This window comes from Centrocercus urophasianus, unplaced genomic scaffold, assembly GCF_019232065.1.
Source record: "Centrocercus urophasianus isolate 14NV4802_14NV808 unplaced genomic scaffold, USGS_Curo_1.0 seq_10, whole genome shotgun sequence".
In the NCBI taxonomy this organism is placed as follows: Eukaryota; Metazoa; Chordata; class Aves; order Galliformes; family Phasianidae; genus Centrocercus; species Centrocercus urophasianus.
In genome coordinates, this window is record NW_024884142.1 from 93,896,981 (window position 1) to 93,912,261 (window position 15,281).

The following is a 15,281-nucleotide window of genomic DNA, read 5'->3' on the forward strand; positions in this document are numbered from 1 at the left end:
AAGCAAAAAGAGGAAAAATGCAGTGGTTCTGCAGAAAAAAAAATACCATTTAATCCCCACCAGAATCACTACAAACTGCTCATTTACATTTGAGCGATTTCTGGACATGAAATCCTGTGCTCCATCTGCTATGTTTTGGTGAAGATGAAATATCCAAAAAACGCATAGCCAAAATACACAGGATGCCAAACTACTGCCCCACTAGTAGTTAATGCTGTTTCTGATTCGGGACTCGAGAGCAAGAGGCAAAGTTCTGCAGTGCTTTCCAGAGCTCTTAGGAGAGCACAGAGAGCAGGGTTTGAAAGGGCCCTCTGGAGATCATCTAGTTCAACCCCATTCAGCTAGCACAGATGCTGGGTTTGCTCAGGAAGATGCACAGCTGAGTTAGATGAGCTCTACTTAAGCTCACAAAGCTCCATGCCTCAGCAGGGATTTCTAGCCCATGTTGACGCTTTTGCTCCTGGTTTCAGGGCTACTGAATCTGATTCTATAAAATACACACTTTTTTTTCTTCAAACTTTAAGTGTTGGCAAAGTAAAAAAGTGTTCTACCAAGATACAATAAAGCAACTGCTGTTTCCTGTTAAAGCTGAATGGATTTGGTCCCTCAAAAGCACAGGAAGATAAGAGCTAACATTTGGTCCTTATTTCTAAAAAGTAGTTTGCATTTTGATGCAAAGGACAGGATGTTTTGCATGAACACTTAACAAGGTCATTCTGTCCCATAACAAATTACCAGTACAGGATGCTGATCACAGAATTCACTGCTGAAGCAACTGGGGAAGTTAACTGCCAGTGCTTAATGCTTATGCAATATTTTACTAAGCATCCAGAAGGCAAATGGAAAAAAAACAACATGTAAGACTAAGATTTTTAGCCTTATGTAAAATAATAGCCAGAATGAAAAAGAACCTCCACTTCTAATAACATTTGCCAGAACCGAAGAGAGATCATAAAAAAAAATTAAAAGGGTTTTCATAGGTATTGCATTTCCCATTACAAAGACCAGGTCAAAATTACAGTGAGTTTCAAGCCAGCTGCAAATTGACTTGGCAGTTGCAAATTCATTAGATATACATGCCACGGCTGACACATAGGTGCTAAGCAATCCAAGACTAAAGTATCCATGAAATAATCACAGAACAGCGAGTGCCCTAGTCAGGGTAATAACCCATAACAGCTACTTGGGGACTACTACATTTTATACTTGAGGAAGGCTCCAAATTAACAAGAGGTAGTAAGAAAAATAAGGGGAGGAAAGAAGGAAAGCCTCACAAGAGCTGTAGAAGAAGAGCCTCCCAACACACACACACTGGGTGCTGCTACAGAACAGCTTCCAGCCTCTGTCACAGCACTGTTGATGTTGCCATAAAAGTGCCTTAAAAGCTTCAAAGTAATTGGGAAAGGAACAAAATGAAAGGACAACTTTTAAAAGGCAGCAACTGCTGAAGCAAAAACTGTTTGGATGGTAAAGAAAAGTATGCTGCTTGTAACTTGGTCTGGAAATGCAAAATACCCAGACCTACACCATCAGTTTCGTGTGGGAGACATGCAACAAGGCATACATAGTACAGGGAAGGTTGTGAGCCCATCTTTGTATTAGATAAATCATATCCAGAGAATGAAGATACCATCCAGATTTGACAGTGCAGATCATGCTACCAGAAATATTTAAGCTATGGATATTCTCCTAACAGCCTCTGTAGTTGTGGAACATGGCTAATAACAGCCATACCTGGAGTAGAGCACCTACATTTAACGACCTAGCAATTCATTATTTTCTTTAGAAGAGTTTCTCTTCCAAGAAAATCTAGAATTCTTAGTTATTTCCAAGCGGGAACGCAATCTGACACAATTTTGCTTCAATTTTGAGCAAGAGCCCTGACCTTTCATTAAAGTGTTTACACAAAGAACACGGAATTCCTGGAAAGGATCTGCTCTTTTCAATTAGCACAGTAATACCTCTGAAACAGAACACAGAAGAGCTTATCTTGAAGCTACAAAATAAGCTCATTAATAAGGATACGCATGGAAAAACATGCACATTTTCTGAGTTGTGTGTGCAGAATTCCCAAACGCAGTCATGGATCCCTTTAAGAGCTTGAGATGCCTCCAATAAGCATATAGAGGTGACACTTTTGTTTAGGAAATTAGAATTTCTGGACTTGTCAAAAACAGACACTAATGACATTCCATTTCCCTCTCTTCCTCGTCACTTTGATGCTTCTCCCCGCATACAATGAAAGTGAACACACTGCTAAAACACTTGCTACTCCCAAACAACCAAAGCAGGGTACATCTTCATACACTAAGACATTTTCCTTCTACATATAATGGCCCACAGAGAGACGATATAGAAATCAATCCATACTGCAAGGGCTGCTATGTTAAGAAAAAAACATCACAAGCACAGCTGCAAAGCAGAATACAAAAGCAAGAAAATTAAAAGTAGCAGAAGTGACAGTGAAATATTCTTATGTCCCAGAGCTAAGTGACATTTCTCAGATGAGCGTGGAACAGACAGCTACGTTACCCTCTGCTGAGATCTACAGCCTTGACATCATTTTTGTTGCCAAGAATGACCCCTCAAGTAAACAGCTTGGTAAACAGAAGCAAGCATAGCAATGGCAAGTGATGCAATACAAAAACTTGGTAACACACACTACTACTTGGAGTTTGTTAAAACTATTTGTTTATGTCAGCAAAACAAACACTAACAAAAGTTATTTCAAGCAACTCAAGTTGCCAGACCTTCATTAAACAAGGGCTGGTAAAATCGTTTCAACTAAAATGCAACAAATTAACTAAGTGGAATCTGGGTCTTCTCTTCTGGTATCTTTCCCAGGTGCATAAAAAACCAGAAAGACACACAGGATGCTGCTGATCAAATTCAGCAACAAGCAACGCTGTCTTCTCCGCTCAGAAGTTTTAGCCTGAGCAACAACTGAAGCACTAATGCCTCCATAGAGGTTACACTGCAGTTCTTAAATTGAAAACTCCCAGTTCTGGCTTTTAACCATTCTGGAGGTTTCTGTTGAGTGCTTCCACGCTTAACACTGATTTTTTTTCTTGGATGTATTTTGATCTTAATTTACCCAAGAGAGCTGTCCATTCCATGGGGGCAGTTCTTTACATGTTTATGGCCTTAGGAGTGCTACACAGAAATGCAGAATTAGACTTTTATTTAAAGAATAACAATTTATTTTTCATAGTTGAAATACAAGCTAAATGCAAATTATACTATGATATCTCTAAAAGAACTATGTGGAAAAACTCCAGGCTGTTATAGCATCAGCTACATGCTCTGCACAGAACCACAGGATAGCTTGAGTTGGAACGGACCCAAAAGCCCACCCAGCCCCAACCTCTGCCATGGGCAGGGCTGCCCCAACCAGCTCAGGCTGCCCATGGCCCATCCAACCTGGCCTTGGGCACCTCCAGGGATGGGGCACCACAGCTCTGGGCAGCAGTGCCAAGGCCTCACCAACCTCTGAGTGAAGAATTTCTGCCTAACATCTAACCTAAATCTCCCCTCTTTTAAGTTTAAAGCCATTCCCCCTTGTCCTACCCCTACATTTCCTTACCAGGAGTCCATCCCCAGTCTTCCTGTATTAAGCTCACTTCAGCTTTTCAGCCACCACCACTCCCAAGTCCTTCTCCACAGGCATGTTCTCAACTCATCACCCAGCCAATATTCATTTCTAAGACCACCCTAATCCCAGTGCAGCACCTTGAAGTCAGCCTTGTTGAAACCTCAGGCCCACGTTTCAAGTCTATCCACGTCCCCTGGATGGCATCCCCACTGTACAGTGTCATCCACCAGGTTGCTGAATGCATACTCAACCCCTCATTCTGTGTCACTACCAAAGATGTTAAATAGTGCTGGTTCCAAAACTAACCCGAGGGACACCACTCGTCACTGGAATTAACACTGACCACAACTCTTTATGATCATTCAGCTAATTCTTTACCCACTAAATGGCACATCCTTGAAATCCACATATCTCCATCTTTAAGACAAGGATGTCACGTGGGATGAAATAAATGATTGATGTTAGGATGGTAAGAAAATCACTTTTAGTTTTATGTAAATCTGCCTAATATCCAAAACTTTCTTCTCACACCCAAATCATTTTCGCTTGCTCTTGCTGCTGTCACAGAGAGGACAGAAGGCACCAAAACAATGCAACAGTGGGAACGATGGAACACATTCTGTTACAGTGATAGCTCGTAGCTACTTGAAAGTACTGCCTTACAGCTAAGCAAGACAAAACAGCACGCTTGCTAACACAGACAATTAGAAGCCAGTTACAATAGAGGCCAAGCAAAAGTGACTCGAGCATATACAAGTGAGTTTTTCATCACTCATCGCTGAAGGAGGGGGCAAAGTTGGTTCTAAGAAATTTTCAATGGTGCATTAAGGATAACATCTGAAAACAACCTCAGGAACATGGATTCCTGAGTTCTCAACAAGCACTGAGTTCTCAACAACAGTTAAGATTTATTATTATTTTTTTTTTTTCCAGCAGAAAATACAAGGTATAACAATGTGCTTCCCTACCAGTTTTACTGAACCACTGCTGTACAAAAAACGCTTCCACAACAACTTTTAAAAGATCTTTTAGAATCTAACAAATGTATTATTGAAGTAATCACAAAACTGTAGCGGTTGAAAGGGACCTCTGGAGATCATGAAATCCAACCCCCAACAGCAGTTCCCCACAGCAAGGACACAGGAAAGCATCCAGATGGGTTCTGAGTATCTGTGAAAGGGAACACATAACCGCAGTGGGCAACCAGACCCAGTGTTCCATCACCCTCACAGTAAAGTTACTCCAGCTGGTGCCCCCTGTCCTGTCACTGGGCACCTCTGGAAAGAGCCTGCCCTGTCCTCCTGACACTCAGCCTGCAGATACTTACAAGCATCCATGAGTTTCCCTCTCTGGCTTCTGCTACCTATGCTCCTCCAGTGCTAATAGCAGGAATCAATCACTGGATTTTGTGATGTCAAGAATTCCAGAGCACTTAAATATCATTGCTAATTTTGATATATTGATGAGAACATCAGAACATTTAGCTCCTCTTTATTCTTTTTAGTTCAAAAACAATAACAGAAACCACCACTTTGCCTCATAGAATCATCAGCAATTTTCCTAGGTGGGATGCAGTAAGAAGTTCACACACAAAGCACTCTCATCAAGGAGACGATGATTACATGCCTTGTTAAATACGCATGTTCTCACCTTGAAGATATTTCGCTGGAACAGTGTGAGCACAGGAGGAAGAAGCTACAGACTCTTGGCAGCACATACAAGCTGCCATTACTGTGATGAAACATCAAACCACAAGCAGCTCCCAGCTCAAGGCATTCTTATGGAAAGGAGCAGGTTTCCTCCAATTTTTATCTTAAAAAGTCAAAGAAGTAATTTTAAGAATCATCCCCTAAATCACCTCTTTGCACATACATTACAATTACATTGCCATGGTTCTGGACTAGCAGTTTGGTTGCTTTTTATTTTCCTCCTCATTCTCCTGTCTCGAGTCTCTCCACTCATTAGACTGTTCCTATAATCTAGCCTGAGAAAAGAAATCTCCACTTTCCCTTCCTGTGAAGCACCAAATACATACACAGCTTATTTTCACGGCCGCCTGACCTACAGGGGTTTAATATTAAGAACTTCTGAGCAAAACAGGTGAGCACAATAGGGAAATCTAAACAGACACTTGGCCTCAGGAACTCTCCTTATGCTTCATGAGACACAACATCCTTCCACATTTCTTCTGAGAAAAGGGAAGAAAGGAAAGGTGTACAGGATGCCCTGGAAGAGCTCCCACTAATGAATAAAGCTTTTCCTACAAAATACATCACTGCTGCTGTCCCATACAGATTGCTGTCTTAAAAGGCTGCAAAACATAAAACTTAGCTCTGACAAGTTGGTTTTGAGATCAGATCAAGACCAAAATTGTATCAGAACTGCAGACACACATATGAATAACGACACTGAAAACTGCTGTTTCTTTTTACATACAAGAAGCGCCTACACATATGATGAATAACAAAAGGCATCAGCAATTTAAAAACCTGTTTAAAAACGAAGTGCTTTTGCAAACTATCCCCCTTCCAGGGATGGGGCATTCAAGGCCAGGCTGAATACGGCTCTGGGCAGCCTTAATAACAGACTATTCAGTACTGCCAGTCACTACAGCACTAACACTGTCCAGTAAGACTTTGAGTTCAGTAATTTTCTTTTGTCAAAGTTATTCACTAGATTATCCCTTCCCCCCCCCCCCCCCCCCCCCACAAATTCAGAAACAGTATCATCTGTCTCCAGGCAAATTACTTGTAACTCAAAAGAATAAACAGCAACCTAACTGGGAACTTTTCTAGTTTATCTGGGGACTTTCCAAGCGCATATCTAACTTACTTACAAGAACTTGGCCCTCCAACAACTACTTATCATTATGTCTACATTCAGAGACAAGAATACAAAAACAGGATTGTAACAATCAAACATGGTAACAAGTTCTTGCTCAGGGTTCCTACCTGGCTAACAAACTGAGAAATATCTCATATCCAGAATATCTGAACTCCAAAACAAGCTGAGCATTTACACTTCATAAATGGAGACGCACAACATGCTTACACAGAAAATGAGCTGCACATCTGCCTGATCCCGCATGGAAAATTCCCTCCATCTCTGAAAGGGGAACCAAGTGAGCATTGTCACAGCTGAGGAAATGGCCACTTCCTCCAACTACTATTGAAAAGTTACCTATGACATAACAGCTGTAGGTTAACAAAGAGAAGATTGCTCCAGTTAGAGTCCACGTTGCTGTTGGTTTAATTTAGGGTTTGTTTTTTGATTTTTTTTTTTTTTTTTTTTTTTTTTTGAGTTTCAGTGTTTAGTTTGTTCTCAAGATAATTTGCTTTTGAAATATCTCAAACACGGCTCAGATGCAGTAGCTGATCCAACTAAACTAAGCAGCCAGCATAATTTCTTGACAAAATAAGCCCAGTTTTCACGGAGACTGAAGAAGTCCAACCATGAAACTCTCAATATTATAGGCCTGTGTTGCTTACGAGTAAAACAGGTATGTTTCTAATGAAAGAGTAAGCAACATTCCTGATTCCAGGCCTTTCAGTCAGTCACTTACAACTTTAGAGAAAGCAAGCAGCAAGATACAGAAAAACTAGTACGTGTTCATACAAATCAAAGATGCTAGGAGTCCATATCTGAACTGAATTCATCTGTGCATGGAATCTTACTTCTAGCATTTAAGTTTTGTTTTCTGACAAATGAATCATTTAGAAATTAAATCATTTCATTCTTTTCATTAGGGAGACCACAGGGTTTTTCAAAATACTAGAGGGCTTTGTAAATAACACAGCATATCTGAACTGTGGAGGAGGTGAGAGAAGTATCAGGCTTGCACGGCAATCACCTATCAAACTTTCACATCTATCACACTGGGGTGTATTCATTTCTCTTTCTCCCATAAGAAGAAATTAGTCATGCAGTGGTCAAGGCAGAAGACAGCTACCCTCACCTTTGTAAAAGACATCAGCTGGCACTTCAGGGAATGAGTTCTAGAGGCTGTATCCCAACAGAAACGTAAATCAGCACAAACCGAAAACTTGAGTTAGAAGCCACAAAATCCTAACAAGGACACTCACTGCCTCCTGTCAATACCAGGTCTTTGCAACCATCAAAAACACCTGCTAAAATAAAGCCTCCTACTTCCCCCCAGCTATTCCCTCACACAATACACCTCTGATTAATAGCAGTTTTCTTCTGAAGTAAATTCCTTACTTCCGATCTTTGTCCACAGGATGAGAAGAAGGGTTATAAAAAAAAGTGGCAATCAGTCCCTATGGAGAATAGACTACAAGGCCTGATTACTTAGACGACACAGAATAACACCAAATATCCACCTTTGCAAAATCCATGGAATACTGGGCAGGAAAAAAAGCTACCTACTTGTCTAAAATCAGCCCAAACTATGGACTTAAAAGGGATCATGAAGGATATGAGTCATGGGGAAGATTTCAGGGAAATTTCACATGAAAAGGAAACCCACAAGCAATTTCGTAGAATTTTCCATGCTCACTGCCCTCCCCCCCCACCCTGCTTTTTTTCTTTCCTCCTCCTTCCCAGAGGGTTGATGGCAGAGGATAGGCCTTGAAATGCTTTTATTTTTCCTGCTGCTGAAGAGAGAGTGAAATAGAAAATAGACCATGTTGCACTCTGATGTCCTGATGTTGGTTGCATCTTTTCACTCAAGGAATTAAAAAAAAAATAACAAAACATCCATAATGTTTCACAAACTAGCTGTGACAAGCATTCAAGAGCCATGATTCAGATTACCAAAATTCTAAACACTTTAGATAACCATTCTACTTTCAGTTTGCAGACACGCTGCTGAGGAATGTCCAGTTTCCACATGTATCCTTTCTCATCCTACATAAGCAGGCAGGTGAAAAATTCCCAAGCACATTTGTCTTGCAGCTGTGTTTCCAATCAGCTGTAAAGCAAACATGCCAAAGTCCCCATAAGGTCATTTGGAATTGATGTCAGTTCACTCCCTGAAACTTTGAGTCAGCCTCCTACTTTTGCTCCTGTTTTAGAGCGTCTTAGCTTCAGCTGGGACAGAACTGTCATCTTCAGATCATCTGGTATGATGCTATGGCTTGGTTCTAGGAGAAAAACAATCTGATAACACACCAATGTTTAGAGTTGCCTGCTAAGCAGAGTTGTACAGAGCCAAGGCCATTGCACTACTCAGGACCCAAGGAGCTGGGAGGGAACAGAAGTAGCACAGCCCTTAGACTGGCCATAGGGATAGTAGTGATATTCTATACTGTATGACATCGAGCAGAAGGTGTTTTGAAGGGGATGGGAGTTCACCTGGCTCTCTTCCACTACTTGGGGGCTAGCTGGGCATTGGTCAGGAGGCAGTGAGCAATTCCTCGTGTATCACATGCCATATATACATATGTATATACTAGGCATAATTATCATCCTTTTCTTTTTCTCTTAGCAAACAGTTTTATTTCAACCCATGAGTTCTACTTTTAGCTTTTCTTCCCCAGTTCTTTCTACCACCCCACTGGGACTGGAGTGGGGGGGGGGGGTGGCAGGGGGAAGAAGTGAGCTAATGACAGTGTGGTGCTGAGCCACTTGCTGGGTAAAACACAGAGAAACCAAAAATTTGAGGGGAAAAAAAAAAAAAAAACCCCTATACATGAACAGAGGTCCAACAGGCTTCATTCAAGCAAATGAGCTTCTTTCTGCCTTTCTGCTGTCAATATCTTATGTCATCACTTAATTAGAGAAAGAGAAAAGCAAAGTACTTTACTGTTCCAGGTCAGCATAGCTTTTTCCTTTTTTTTTTTTTCCCTTTTTTCCCCTTTTTTCTTTTTACAGAAAGCACAGCACATTGGAACTTCTCAGCACACAGGTCACGGTGCTCTGCTTGATACAATTCCCTGCTTATACACTTCCAGCCTCCGCAGCTTCTAAACATCCAGTTAGATTTGGTCTGGATTCTGAATAGGGTTGCATTTCTGAATAAAGTTTAACACAGTTTGCAGGGTAATTTGTCTGAATGTGTTCAGAACAAGAAAAATTGAGTTCTCATGCAAAACATCTGTTTCCAGTAGGCTCACAAAAGGATTCTGCTACTAAAATGATATCATGTTTGTCTCCAAAACAAGCATGTTTTCCAAAAGCCTTCCACTGAGACCTTCCATGGACCTGAACCAGATTTTTAGCTTTTGCTCTCTTCAAAAAGCAAAAAAAGCAGAAACTGTATAAGAAAGCTAAATAGAAGCAGCAGCACAGGAATTGAAAAGAGCTTTTTTGACAGACAATGATCCTCAGATTCCAGACTGTCTCAGTTTGGGTGGCTGCTCCTCCTGGTTTGGGAATTCCAGTCTGAAAATCAGTGAGCTCCTCAAAAAAATATCTCAAAGAGGTTGCAAGTCCCACCATGACTTACACTGAGTGAAATGGTTTCACAGAATCAATTACTGACTCTTTGAATGTGTCACAGTGTATCTCATACACAGAGAGAGCGGTGAGGCGCTGGAACAGCTGCCCAGAGAGGCTGTGGATGCCCCATCCCTGGAGGAGATCAAGGCCAGGTTGGATGGGGCCCTGGGCAGCCTGGTCTAGTATTAAATGTTATTATTATGGTATTAAAGGTTGGTGGTCCTGCATGTGGCAGGGGGGTTGGAGAATCATGAACTTTGAGGTTCCTTCCAACCCTGGCCATTCTATGATCTGTGATCATTATTAAATGGGAGACAGGGAAAACAATGAGGTACTGTGAACACCTGCTTTGCCTCAGTCTTTACGAGAAAGGCCTTCAGGATGTGCAGGTCTGAGAGAGCAAACTGAAAGGCTGCAGCATGGAAGATCCACACCTGATGGAAAGAGATCAGCTTAGGGAATATTTATGCAAGCTGGGCACTTGTAAGCCCATGTGGGCTCTGATAGGATGCACCCACAAGTGCTGAGGGAGTTGGCAGATGCGATAGCAAGGCAACCTACAATCTCTGACCAAACATGGTGACTGGGAGAATTTCCCAAAGATGAGAGAAAAGCAAAGGCCACTCCTATTTTTGAGACTGGGTAAGGAGGTCCTAGGGAACTACAAACAGGTCAGTCTCTCCTCAAACTCTGGGAAGGTGAAGGGGCAGCTAATCCTGGACACTATTTCCAGGCACAAGCTGATGGACAAGAAAATCATCAGGAGCAGGAAGTCACACTTAACCTACCATGTAAGCTTCTATAATAAAAATGACCAGCTTGATGGATCTGGAAAACAGCTCTGAAGAAAAGGAACTCTGAGTTTCAAGAGTTTCAAAACTGAAAACGTGCCAGCTGTGCCCTTGCCACAAAGAATTCTAACAGTATCCCAGTACACATTAAGCAAAATTATTGACAGCAGGTGAAGAGAGATGGTCCTTCTCTGTTCAACAGCAGTACTGCTGCACAGACATACTGGAGAGGGTTCAATGAACGGCCATGGAAGTGATGACAGGACTGGAGCATCTTCCCAGTGAGGAAAGGCTGAGAAAGTTGAAACCCTGTAGCCTAGAGAAGAGATGGCTTGGGAGAATCTCATCAGTATCTGTGAGTACCTTAAGGAAAGGTGCAGAGGGTACGGAACAAGGCTCTTCTCAGTAGTGCCCAAACAAGAGAAGAAGCAATGACTTGCTGATATAGAATGCCTTTGGGGAAAAGAAAAAGTTTCCTCTCTCTAAACTCTCTTAATAGTGAATTCATTGTAACTCCTAGAATGTAAAAAAAGAATGACCTGTAGAAAACAGCAACATGTTCAATTCAAGACAGTGAAACTGCAGTCAGTCACCAACATTCCCAGAGTCAGCTGTCTGTGTGACAGCCATTAGTGGTTGCCACACACACAACCCAAACAGCTATTTTGTAGTTGCAGAAAATACCTGAATTATTGCTCTAAAAATCTGCTTCCTGTCCCTCTGAACATTGTTCAGCTTGATCCTGCTCCTCAGCAGTGGCTCTTGGCACTCCAGTCCTATCACCTCCTCCTGCCTGCATGCATTCTGCTCTCAGCCCTGTCTCTGGTCTGCTACTCAACACCACCCCCTACATCTCACTCCACACCACATCCAGTTCACTCCAGCTTCTTCTGATCACATCACTGAAGCCAGAGGAGAAACAAGCAGGTGTAGATCACAGGCTCTCTAGACAGAGGCTCCTTGTACATCACTGTTTTCCAGCTCTTCACCACAGTATTTCATCCCAACCTGTTCTAAATTATAGGGTCTATTCATCCATGCCCCATTTAAGGTTCATCTCAATCAATTAGAAGAAAAGCACCAAGCAGCTAACTGATGCTCCAGCTGCAAGAGTAATGGATGGTATCAAAGAGCAAGCATATGCCTTAATATTTCCTGCAACCTTAACAGAGAGATCAAGTCTCCTTCACTGTTCTTGTTCCCTGGCATTTTTGTCGCTGCACCTACTGTGAATTAAATCAGATCTGAAAAAGAGTCTGGTTTGTTTTATAGATTCTTTGGGAAGCTTTGTTGTTATCCTGGGACAAGGAAGTAGAGCAACATTTACACAAAACCTGGCACGAAGTGGCAACACCCTCTTTTCATTTGTTATTTTGGCCCCCACTGCTGATATTTGTGGATTTTTATTCTGGAAAAAGGATAAAGATGAGGAATTGTCTGAGGGAGTGTTTGCTGGGCTTCCTGCCTTCAGCAAATTGGAAGATTGCCCGGGCTAAAGAAAGGACGGATTCTGTAAATCCTGATCTAATCTGTGTTTAACAGAATAACATTTATAGAGAATGAGTATTTACAGTGTCTTGACCTAAGATACCTTGTATCTTGTATATGATGCTGGGAAAAAAAAATACCAGGGGAAGAAGCATAAAAACTGCCCAACTGAGGAACAGTAATAACAGTAGCCCACCCAGTGGTATGCCTGCCCATGTCTTGAACCTTCAGAAGAAGGGGCAGGAAGAAAGCCTGCAGTAGGCAGTTATGGCACTTTTATTCTTAGTCTGTTGACATTAATCTGTAACCATAAAATACATGCTCTTATGTCCTTCCCAACATTACTCGTTCATTAACAGATGGATCTTATCTTATGTTTTCCATAAGAACAAAGGGATTATGCCTGCTTAAGCAACATACTTTGAAGCCTTTTTCACTGTTGCTGAGCATCCAAATCTATAAACATGAGTGACTGACAGCAAGCAGTCAACTTGCCCATTTAGGGCAACAAAGGTACAAATCCCACCCAGCTTCACTCAGCTACCACTAACAAACAGGTAGGAAGAAGTGAGGAGAGAGGAGGAGGAGATGTTGTTAGCTGTGAACAGCACCTCAGATTACGTAAAACAACTTAAAGGCTTCAGGGAACAAACTATTAAAGAAGAGGAAAGTAGGAAGGAAAAAATTAGATCTTCTAGGATTGGATAGTTATAATAGAGCAATGGGTGCCTCTCCAAGCCAGGAAGATCTTGCTGAACTTGCCAGCAACAAAACATGCCAACTAAGACTTAATCATCCTTGAAGTGCTGGAAGAAGCTTCCAACCGAAACACAGAAATAGTAAATGCAACTATCAGTCATTATTTTATACAAGAACAACGTACATACCATGATTCACTTGCACCAAGTCTGACTAAATATATCACTACCTTTAAACAGAAAATGCATGCAATGATTTAAAACTAGAAATAGAAATATGTGGATGTGATGTACCGACTGTGTGATTTTCTCCTATTTCACCTTCCATACAATCATAGAACGGCCTGGGTTGAAAAGGACCATAATGATCACTTGTTTCAACCCCCTGCCATGGTTGGGTTGCCAACCCCTAGAACAGGCTGCCCAGAGAAAGCGTTTTTGTAGGTGCTTACCAATTTTGCTGCTCCATTCCTTTTCACTCACGCTTGCTTTATTTTTCTGCTGTTTACTAAAGTAAGAAGACTACAGACAAATGTGTTTCTAGAACTTTATACAAAATAGGGCTGCATCACTACCGCAATAAGCATGCTGATATGAAACGTAGGTGCCATTGTAGCTGAAGAAAAGCAAATGGCAAAGAAGATGACAAAGAAATGTGTGGAAGAAAATACCTAAATAAGCCCTTCATAATGAAAGAAACTAGAACTAAAAGTCTTCTAAAAATGTCAGCTAGTGGAACTCAATAAAGGTCAGGACACTTTGAAAAGGAGAGGAGAGAAGATTTTCTGTATTTACATTCCTTTGTTCCATAATTCAGTACAATGTATTCCAGGTTACTTTAATCTAAATGTGACCTTTATTGCCAACATTCTCTGTCATTATCCAAGACCCAATTTTTGCCTGAGGAAGCCAAACTTGTTGATGTGTAAGTTGCCTAAATCTGCATCTTGCAGCATGCTTACTCATGTCAGCCTTCAAACTCAATACTTAGATGCCAGAAGTTAACCAACGTAATTGATTTCCACTATTCTTGCATAAATCAATATAAACAACAGCTGGGAAATGACTTCACATATTTTACAAAGCCTGTATCATTACTGATCCCACCACTAACAAATGGAAACAGGTGAGGAAAGTGCTTTTGTGCCAAAAGAAATCTCATTTAACCACAGAAGCGTGCCAAGATAGTTAAATAAAGTATACAGGCACGTTTTGAAGTCACTGAATTTACAGGCACAACAAAATTGTGAAAATAAGTGAGCAGCTGAAAAAGGGGAGCACTTGTCATTACAAAAAGGCACGAAGGTTTCCTTCAACTAATAGAAAGTCACGCTTTCATAGTTTTTAGAACTGTCACTCCCAAAACGAAAGCAAAATCAGGAACAATAAATTGTTTCTGATACCACACATGCTCCTGAAACTTAGTTTTTTTTCTGTTGGTGGGGGTTTAACAACCACATTTTCCTGTGTTAAAAGTGCTTCTGTCCTTTCTTACAGTGCAAAACCATTACACAAACAAGAGTACATAGCAAGTGCTTCTCTTTCCTTCCTCCCCCAGGAAGGAAAATTATTTCCTCTGGCAGCCCCGTTACAACACACAGAAACTGCTCTAACAGCAGCAGGTTTAAAAACACCACTTCGGTTCTCAATTCACACCCTTCCTAAGACTTAAAAGAGGAAAGGAACCTTCTTCCAGAACAACATCCCTGACTTTGCAGCTTATTTTAAGCCAAGTATTTAACTCCTCCGAAGTGGATGAAAGCTTTAAAGGAATTCAAGTAAGTTACCTTTTATTTTAAAGAGAATCATCTTCCCTCAAGAAGCACCTGTGGGTGATCTCAAATCAATAAAGCCTTTATATCGTGTGCACAAAGTTACCTGCAGCATGCATAAAGGATACAATACAGCAAAGAAAACGAGATTGATTTCACAGAATTATAAAGTTTGCAAGGGACATCTAAGAGATGGAGTCCAGTCCCCCTGCTAAAGCAGTTCCATACAGTGGGTCACTAAGCGTCCAGGCAGGTCTTGAGTATGTCCATAGAAGACGACTCCACAGCTTCTCTGGGCAGCCTGTTCCAGTGCTCCAGCACTGACAGTGAAGAATTGCTTCCTTGTGTTACTATGGAACTTCCCCTGTTTTGGTTTCTGCTCACTGCCCCTTGCTTCATTGTTGCTCACCACCAAAGAGAGCCAACCACATCAGCTTGACTCCCTCACTTCAGATGTTTATAAACAGCGATGAGATCCACTCTCAGCCTTCTCTTCTCCAAAGTGAAGTGTCTCAGGTCTCTCGGCCTCTCCTCATCAGGG

At 41.5% G+C, this 15,281-nt stretch overlaps 1 protein-coding gene across 4 annotated transcripts in view; it reads right to left on the reverse strand.

Annotated features, from left to right (window-relative positions):
* LCLAT1 (lysocardiolipin acyltransferase 1) overlaps nucleotides 1–15,281 on the reverse strand; it is a 106,276-nt gene that overhangs the window by 77,320 nt on the left and 13,675 nt on the right. The gene's annotated exons all lie outside the window — the stretch shown is intronic.